The 6,905-nt window shown below is 44.2% G+C and overlaps 1 protein-coding gene across 9 annotated transcripts in view; it reads right to left on the reverse strand.

Moving 5' to 3' along the window:
* The window catches only part of ZMYM1 (zinc finger MYM-type containing 1), a 37,955-nt gene extending 31,669 nt beyond the window's left edge, over nucleotides 1-6,286 (reverse strand). For 6 of the 9 annotated variants that reach the window (XM_005544010.5, XM_074012575.1, XM_005544007.5 and 3 more), the window contains exon 1: nucleotides 6,227-6,286. The gene's annotated coding sequence lies outside the window, so the exon portion shown is untranslated. Of the gene's footprint in view, nucleotides 1-3,703; nucleotides 3,911-5,770; nucleotides 6,002-6,226 lie in introns of those variants that run through there. The other 3 variants (XM_045374960.3, XM_045374963.3, XM_074012563.1) reach the window with 3 other exon arrangements.
* Between the last annotated feature and the right edge of the window lie 619 nt (nucleotides 6,287-6,905).

Below are 6,905 nucleotides of genomic sequence, written 5' to 3' on the forward strand. Positions count from 1 at the left end.
GGCTCACACCTGTAATCCCAGCACTTTGGGAGGCCAATGCGGGTAAATCATCTGAGGTCAGGAGTTTAAGACCAGCCTGGCCAATATGGTAAAACCCTGTCTCTACTTAAAATATAAAAAAAATTAGCCAGGGCCGGGCACAGTGGCTCACACCTGTAATCCCAGCACTTTGGGAGGCAAAGGTGGGAGGATCACTTGAGGTCAGGAGCTCAAGACCAGCCTGACCAACATGGTAAAACCCCATCTTTACTAAAAATACAAAAATTAGCAGGGCATGGTAGCACATGCCTGTAATCTCAGCTACTAGGGAGGCAGAGGTTGCAGTGAGCTGAGACTGTGCCAGCCTGGGACTCTGTCTCAAAAAAAAAAAAAAAAAAAAATTGGGCATGGCGGGAGGCACCTATAATCCTAGCTACTTGGGAGGCCAAGGCAGGAGAACTGCTTGAATCCAGGAGGCGGAGGTTGCAGTAAGCCGAGATCACGTCACTGCACTCCAGCCTGGGCAACAGAGGGAGACTCTGTCTCCAAAAAAACCCAAAAAAAACAAAACAAAACAAAAAATGGATAAATCCAGGCATAGTAGAGTAGCCTTTAGCATACTAAATCCTTTCACTAGAATCAATTACAAAATTTAACAGACTTTATTTACTGGTAAGGGGACTTTCCACGACAAAATAGTGGAAACCCAAGCAGAAAACAGCAGGAGACAGTTAGCAGTACTGGATTCTAAAGTAGCTGGAACTCAAGAGGCACAATCTGGGAGAGGAGGAAACCACAGAAAAATAATGTGCATACAAATCTCCTCTCCTCCAAGTCATTGGCTGACTCCTAAACTGCACATTTACAGAGTGAAACTTCAAAAACTTAACAGTTAAATGTCAAAGAGCAGTTAAATGTCAAAGAGCTGATAAGATTATAGCAGCTACGCTGAGTTGAGAGTTGAAATTTAAGACTAGCAAGATAGAGGGGTTTTGGTAAAGACCTGGATTTCTGGTTGAGACTCAAGGAGGGCCTTGCTCTAGGAGTAATGGCCATGCCCCAAGAAGAAAAGAGACCACTTCCAAGAAGAAAGGACAAACTGAAATAGAACAGCCTTAACAAGGCCTGTAATCAACAGGATCAATGTCATCTGCTACTACTATCCACCTGCCTAATGGCAACCTTAGCCTGAAGGAAGTACATCCAGATGCTAATAATGTCCATCCAAAATATCCAGAATCTAATAACAATTTATGGACCAAGAGGAATTTTTAAAATCCCAAAACTGACTGAAAAAAAATGGCAACAGAAACAAACCCACAGGTGACTCAGATATTGTTCTTGTCAGACAAGGACTTGGTTATGTTTGAGAAAATAGAGGAAAAGATGGAGAAGTTCTGCAGTGACCTGGAATCCATTAAAAAAAAAAAAAAAAAAGAGAGAGAGAGTTAAATGGAAAATCTAGAATTGGAAAACACAGTGAGGAAATTAAGAATTCAATAGATGAATATCAAATTAGTGAAGACAAGCTAGAAGGTAGACTGATGCACAGAGATAAAAGGATGGAAAATTGAAATAATGTGCCATGTGGGATTCCTATTCAGTTCTAGAATAAGAATCTAGAATAATGTGCCATGTGGGATCTCTTATTCAGTTCTAGAATAAGAGAAAATAGACAATGCAAAAGAAGCAATATTTGAAAGAAAATACCAGGCAAGGTGGCTCACGCCTGTAATCCCAGGACTTTGGGAGGCCCAGGCAGGAGTTTGAGTCCAGGAGTTTGAGACCAGCCTGGGTGACATAGTGAGACCCTCATCTCTATAAATAAATTAGAAAAATTAGCTGGGCATGGTGGTGGATGCCTGTAGTACAGGCTACATGGGAGGCTGAGGCTGGGGGATCACTTGAGCCCAGGAAAGAGTTCCAGGTTATGGTGAGCTATGATCGCACCACTGCACACCAGCCTGGGTAACAGATGAGACACTGTCTCGAAAAAAAAATAACAAAAAATACCTACCATTTTTTGGGACAATTTCCCAAAACTGAAGAAAAACATCAAACCACATGAATTCAAGAAGTTCTGTGAATCACAAATAAGACAAATATAAAGAAAAAAGCAAGTAGGCATATCATAGTCACACTGGTGAAAACCAAAAAGAAAATCTTAAAAGCAGTAAGAAGGTTGGGTGTGGTGATTCACACTTGTAATTTGAACATGTTGGGAGGTATTGGACAGAGGACTGCTTGAGCCCAGGAGTTCGAGGCCAGCCCCTGGCAGCATAGTGAGACCCCCCCATCTCTAAAAACAAAAATTAGCTGGGTGTGATGGTGTGCATCTGGAGTCCCAGCTACTCAGGAGGCTGAGGTGGTAGGACTGCTTAAGCTGGAAGGGTGAGGCTACAGTGAGCTGTGATCATGCCACTGCATCCAGCCTGGGGGACAGAGTGAGACCCTGTCTAAAAAAAAAAAAAAACGAAAAGAAAAGAAAAGAAAAGAAAACAATGAAACTTCAGAAGCCAATGTAGTATCTTTAAAGTGCTGGGGAAAATCTACCTAAAATTCTATATTCAGTAAAAATATCCTTCAAGATTAAGAGCAAAATAAAGACACTTTCAGATAAATGAAAACACTGTAGAAATGCTAAAGGAAATTCTTTTTTTTTTTTTTTGGAGACAAGAGTTTTACTCTTGTCGCCAAGGCTGGAGTGCAATGGCACAATCTCGGGTCACTGCAACCTCCACCTCCCAGGTTCAAGGGATTCTCCTGCCTCAGTCTCCTGAGTAGCTGGGATTATAGGCGTGCATTACCACTCCCGGCTAATTTTTTGTGTTATTAGTAGAAAAGGGGTTTCACCATGTTGGCCAAGCTGGTCTGGAACTCCTGACCCCAGGTGATCCACCTGCCTCGGCCTTCCAAAGTGCTGCGATTACAGGCGTGAGCCACCATGCCCGGCCACTAAGGGAAATTCTTTAAGCTAAAGTAAAATAGTAGATGGGAATTTAGCATAAAAGTTCGAAAGGAGGCCAGGCATTGTGGCCCATGCCTGTAATCCCAACACTCTGGGAGGCTGAGGCAGGCGGATCACTTGAAGTCAGGAGTTCGTGACCAGTCTGGCCAATGTGGTGAAAACCCATCTCTACTAAAAATACAAAAATTAGCTGGGTATGGTGGTGCACGCCTGTAATCCCTCGGGAGGCTGAGGCAGGAGAACTGCATGAACCCAGGAGGTGGAGGTTGCAGTGAGTCCAGATCACACCATTGCACTCCAGCCTGGGTGACAGTGCAAGATTCCGTTTCAAAAAAAAAAAAAAAAGAAATTGGAAAGGAAGAAAACTGTTTTTATTTGTAGGCATGACTGCATATAGAAAACTCTAAGGAACCTCCCCCAACTCAATCCCGGTAAAAGAAACTACTGGAGTAAGTGAATTCAGCAGAATCATAGGATAATACAAGATCTGCGTTTTAGAATTTTTCTTATCGCTGATCTTCAACATTGTAGTAGAAGTTCTAGTCAGATCAATAAAGCAAGAAGAAATAAAAGACAAACTTTGAAAAGTAAGTAAAATTGTTATTATTCATGGATGACATGATTCTGTATAAAGAAAATTCAAAAGAATCTCCAAATTATTAAGCTTAGCAAGACATTTGAAAATTAATTTTGGCCAGGTACAGTGGCTCACACCTGTCATCCTAGCAATTTGGGAGGCAGAGGCGGGTAGATTACCTGAGGTCAGTAGTTCAAGGCCAGTCTAACATGGTGAAACCCGTCTCTACTAAAAATACAAAAAAATTAGCTAGGCGTGGTGGTGGGCACCTGTAATCCCAGCCACTCAGGAAGCTGAAACAGGAGAATCACTTGAATGTGGGTGTCGGAGGCTCCGGTGAGCCATTGCGCCACTGCACTCCAGCCTGGGCGACAGCGCGACTCCGTCTCAAAAAAAAAAAAAAAAAAATCAATTTTATTTATTTGCACTAGAACAGAAAAATATAAAAATAACCATTTCTACAATATCATAAATATCAAGTATATGGATAACTCTAATGAAAGCTATTAAAGCTACAGTGAAAACAAAACATTGCTGAGTGAAATTAAGGAAGATCTAAATAAATGCTCATTGATGGAAAGAGTCAATATTAAGTTAATTTTTCTCCTAATTAAGCTGTAGAAGAAAATCCCAGCAGAGGTTTTTGTGGAATTTGCAAGGTAATTCTAATGTATATATAATGTGCATACAGAGCCTAGAATAACCAAGACAATCTCAAAAAAAAAAAAAAAAAAGTTGGAAGGGCTTATAAAGCTACAGTACATTAAGATAGTGTGGTATGGACACAAGCAAAAACAAAACATAAGAGTCCGGAAGCAGATATACTCCTCTTATTTCTTTGCATTATACCACTTCTTTATACATTACACTTTGCTAAGATTTATTTTATTTAGCCAGGCACGGTGGCTCCTGTCTGTAATCCCAGCACTTTGAGAGGCCGAGGCAGGTGGATCACTTGAGGTCAGGAGTTCTAGACCAGCCTGGCCAGCATGGTGAAACCCTGTCTCTACTAAACCAAAATTAGCCAAGTGTGGTGTAATCCCAGCTACTTGGGAGGCTGAGGCAGGAGAATCACTTGAATTTAGGAGGTGGAGATTGCAGTTAGCTGAGATCGCGTTACTGCACTCCAGCCTGGGCGACAAGAGTGAAACTGTCTCCAAAAAAAAAAAAGAAAATTATCTTATTCAACTGAGTTCTGCAAGGTCTTTTACTAGCCTGATGGGAAGGCTGGAGGCAGAAGGCTATATGCTTTTCAAACCAAACTAAAATGTCCATGGTTAATTCTGCAGGCAATGGGGAGCCATCATTTCTGAAGTGCCTCAGTACGGGGTTACACTGATGAGCAGGATGTCCCAACCAGTAAGTATATACAAGGTACTGAGAAGAAATGAGAGGTGAAATTTGAGCTGGGTTTTAAAGTGTCTACTACCAACCAATAATGCGGGATATTCCTGGTATAGAGACAGTAGGTACAGAACCACAAATAGTCGGGCACAGTGGCTCAAGCCTGTAATCCCAGCCCTTTGAGAGGCCGAAGCGGGTGGATTGCTTCAATTCAAGAGTTCGAGACAGCCTAGGCAACATGGAGATAACCTGTCTCTACAAAAAATATAAAAATTAGCTGGGCATAGTGGGGAGCACCTGTTGTCCTAGCTACTCTGGAGCCTCAGGTGGGAGGATCGCTTGAGCCCGGAAAGCTGAGGCTGCTTGTGAGCCGTGATCTTGTCACTGCACTCAGCCTGGGCCAAAGAGCGAGACCCTGTCTCCAAAAAAAAAAAAAAAAAAAGAAAAAGAAAAAAAGCACAAATACATGGGAACTAGAAGGAGCGGGACTATTGTTGCAGATAAAGTACAAATGCAAGAGTGCCAGTAAAAGGAACTGGAAAGCTGGGAAAGTAGACATGGGTCATGGGTCATGTCAGGAAGGTCCCTGATACCAAATACCTTAAAATTAATCTTGTAAATCAGCAGCGTTCAAACTGTGTTTTGGGGTTCAGCAAACATTTCATTCTTTTTTTTTTTTTTTTTTTTTTTGAGACGGGGTCTCGCTCTGTCGCCCAGACTGGAGTGTAGTGGCGCGATCTCGGCTAAATGCAACCTCTGCCTACAACTCAAGCGATTTTCCTGCCTCAGCCTCCTGAGTAGCTGAGATTACAGGCGCCTGCCACCAAGCCCAGCTAATTTTTGTATTTTTAGTAGAGACGGGGTTTTCTCCATGTTGACTAGGCTGTTCTCGAACTCCTGACCTCAAGTGATCCGCCCGCCTCGGTCTCCCAAAGTGTCAGGATTACAGGCGTGAGGCACCGCGCCCGGCCAGAGTCAAACTTTTGAAAAATCACTGCTTAATGAAGGAGAGCTACAGGTGTGATGAGGGCTTTTGAAACGGAGGCTGCGGAGGGAGACCAAAGTCTGAAGGCCCAGTTACGACACAGGGGCAGGAGGCGGCGAGAATCGCTGGAAGCGGGGAGCAGTAACCCCCCGAATCTGTGAGGGTAAGATTAAAGGGGGCGACAAACACAATCCAGGTCAGGGCCTGGCCCGGAGTTCCCGACCCCCATCTGGCGGAATCTGCACTCAAAGTCCCGTCTCTAAAACCCCGACCCGACGCCTCATCCTCCCTCCGACCGACAGGAGAAACCCTGCCCCTTTCGAGTAAGGCGCAGGAGTAAAGACCGAAACCAGAGCCGCATGAGGAGGCTTACTAATTTCTCTCAGAGACGCCCGCCGCGCAAAGCTTCTCAATCTCGAAGCGAAACGGCCCCGCCGGCCCCGCCCCTCTCCCGTCGTGCTCTGCGGCTGAGCATGCGCAGAGCAGCTGGCCCAGGGTGGTCCCAACTCCCTGCGTTGGGAAGGGCGACCTTGGGATTGAAAACGTGGGAGAGAGGGAGGGGAAGAGTCCTTACGGCCTGCATAGGATTTTACCCTTGAAGTTGTCGCTGGCTGGCAGCCAAAGTGGGACCCTTGACTCAGAGCTCAGGCAAGGCAGTTAGATTTCCTGTATTTGAGAGATGGCTTTACCACTTATTAGCTGTGTGCTAGTAAGCGATTTGACAACTTCTATAAATCTCAATTTCTTCGTCCTTGAAATGGGGATAATTGTAGTGGCTGCATCGTAGTTTTGTAAAGATTCGGCAGGCTTCTGCAGAAGCTGGACTGAAAAAAGGGCAATGTTAGTGAAGTGCCAGGTGCAGAGTAAATTTCCAGTAAAAGGAAATTATCCTCAGAGGTAGGGAGTTCAGACTTCTTTCATTAGTACATTAAAATTAAAATGACCCCAGGCTGGCCGTGGTGGGTCACGCCTATAATTCCAGAACTTTGGGAGGCCGAGGCGGGTGGACTGCTTGAGTTAAGGAGTTCAAGACCATCCTGACCAATATGGTG

This window comes from Macaca fascicularis, chromosome 1 (genome assembly GCF_037993035.2).
Source record: "Macaca fascicularis isolate 582-1 chromosome 1, T2T-MFA8v1.1".
Classification (NCBI taxonomy): domain Eukaryota; kingdom Metazoa; phylum Chordata; class Mammalia; order Primates; family Cercopithecidae; genus Macaca; species Macaca fascicularis.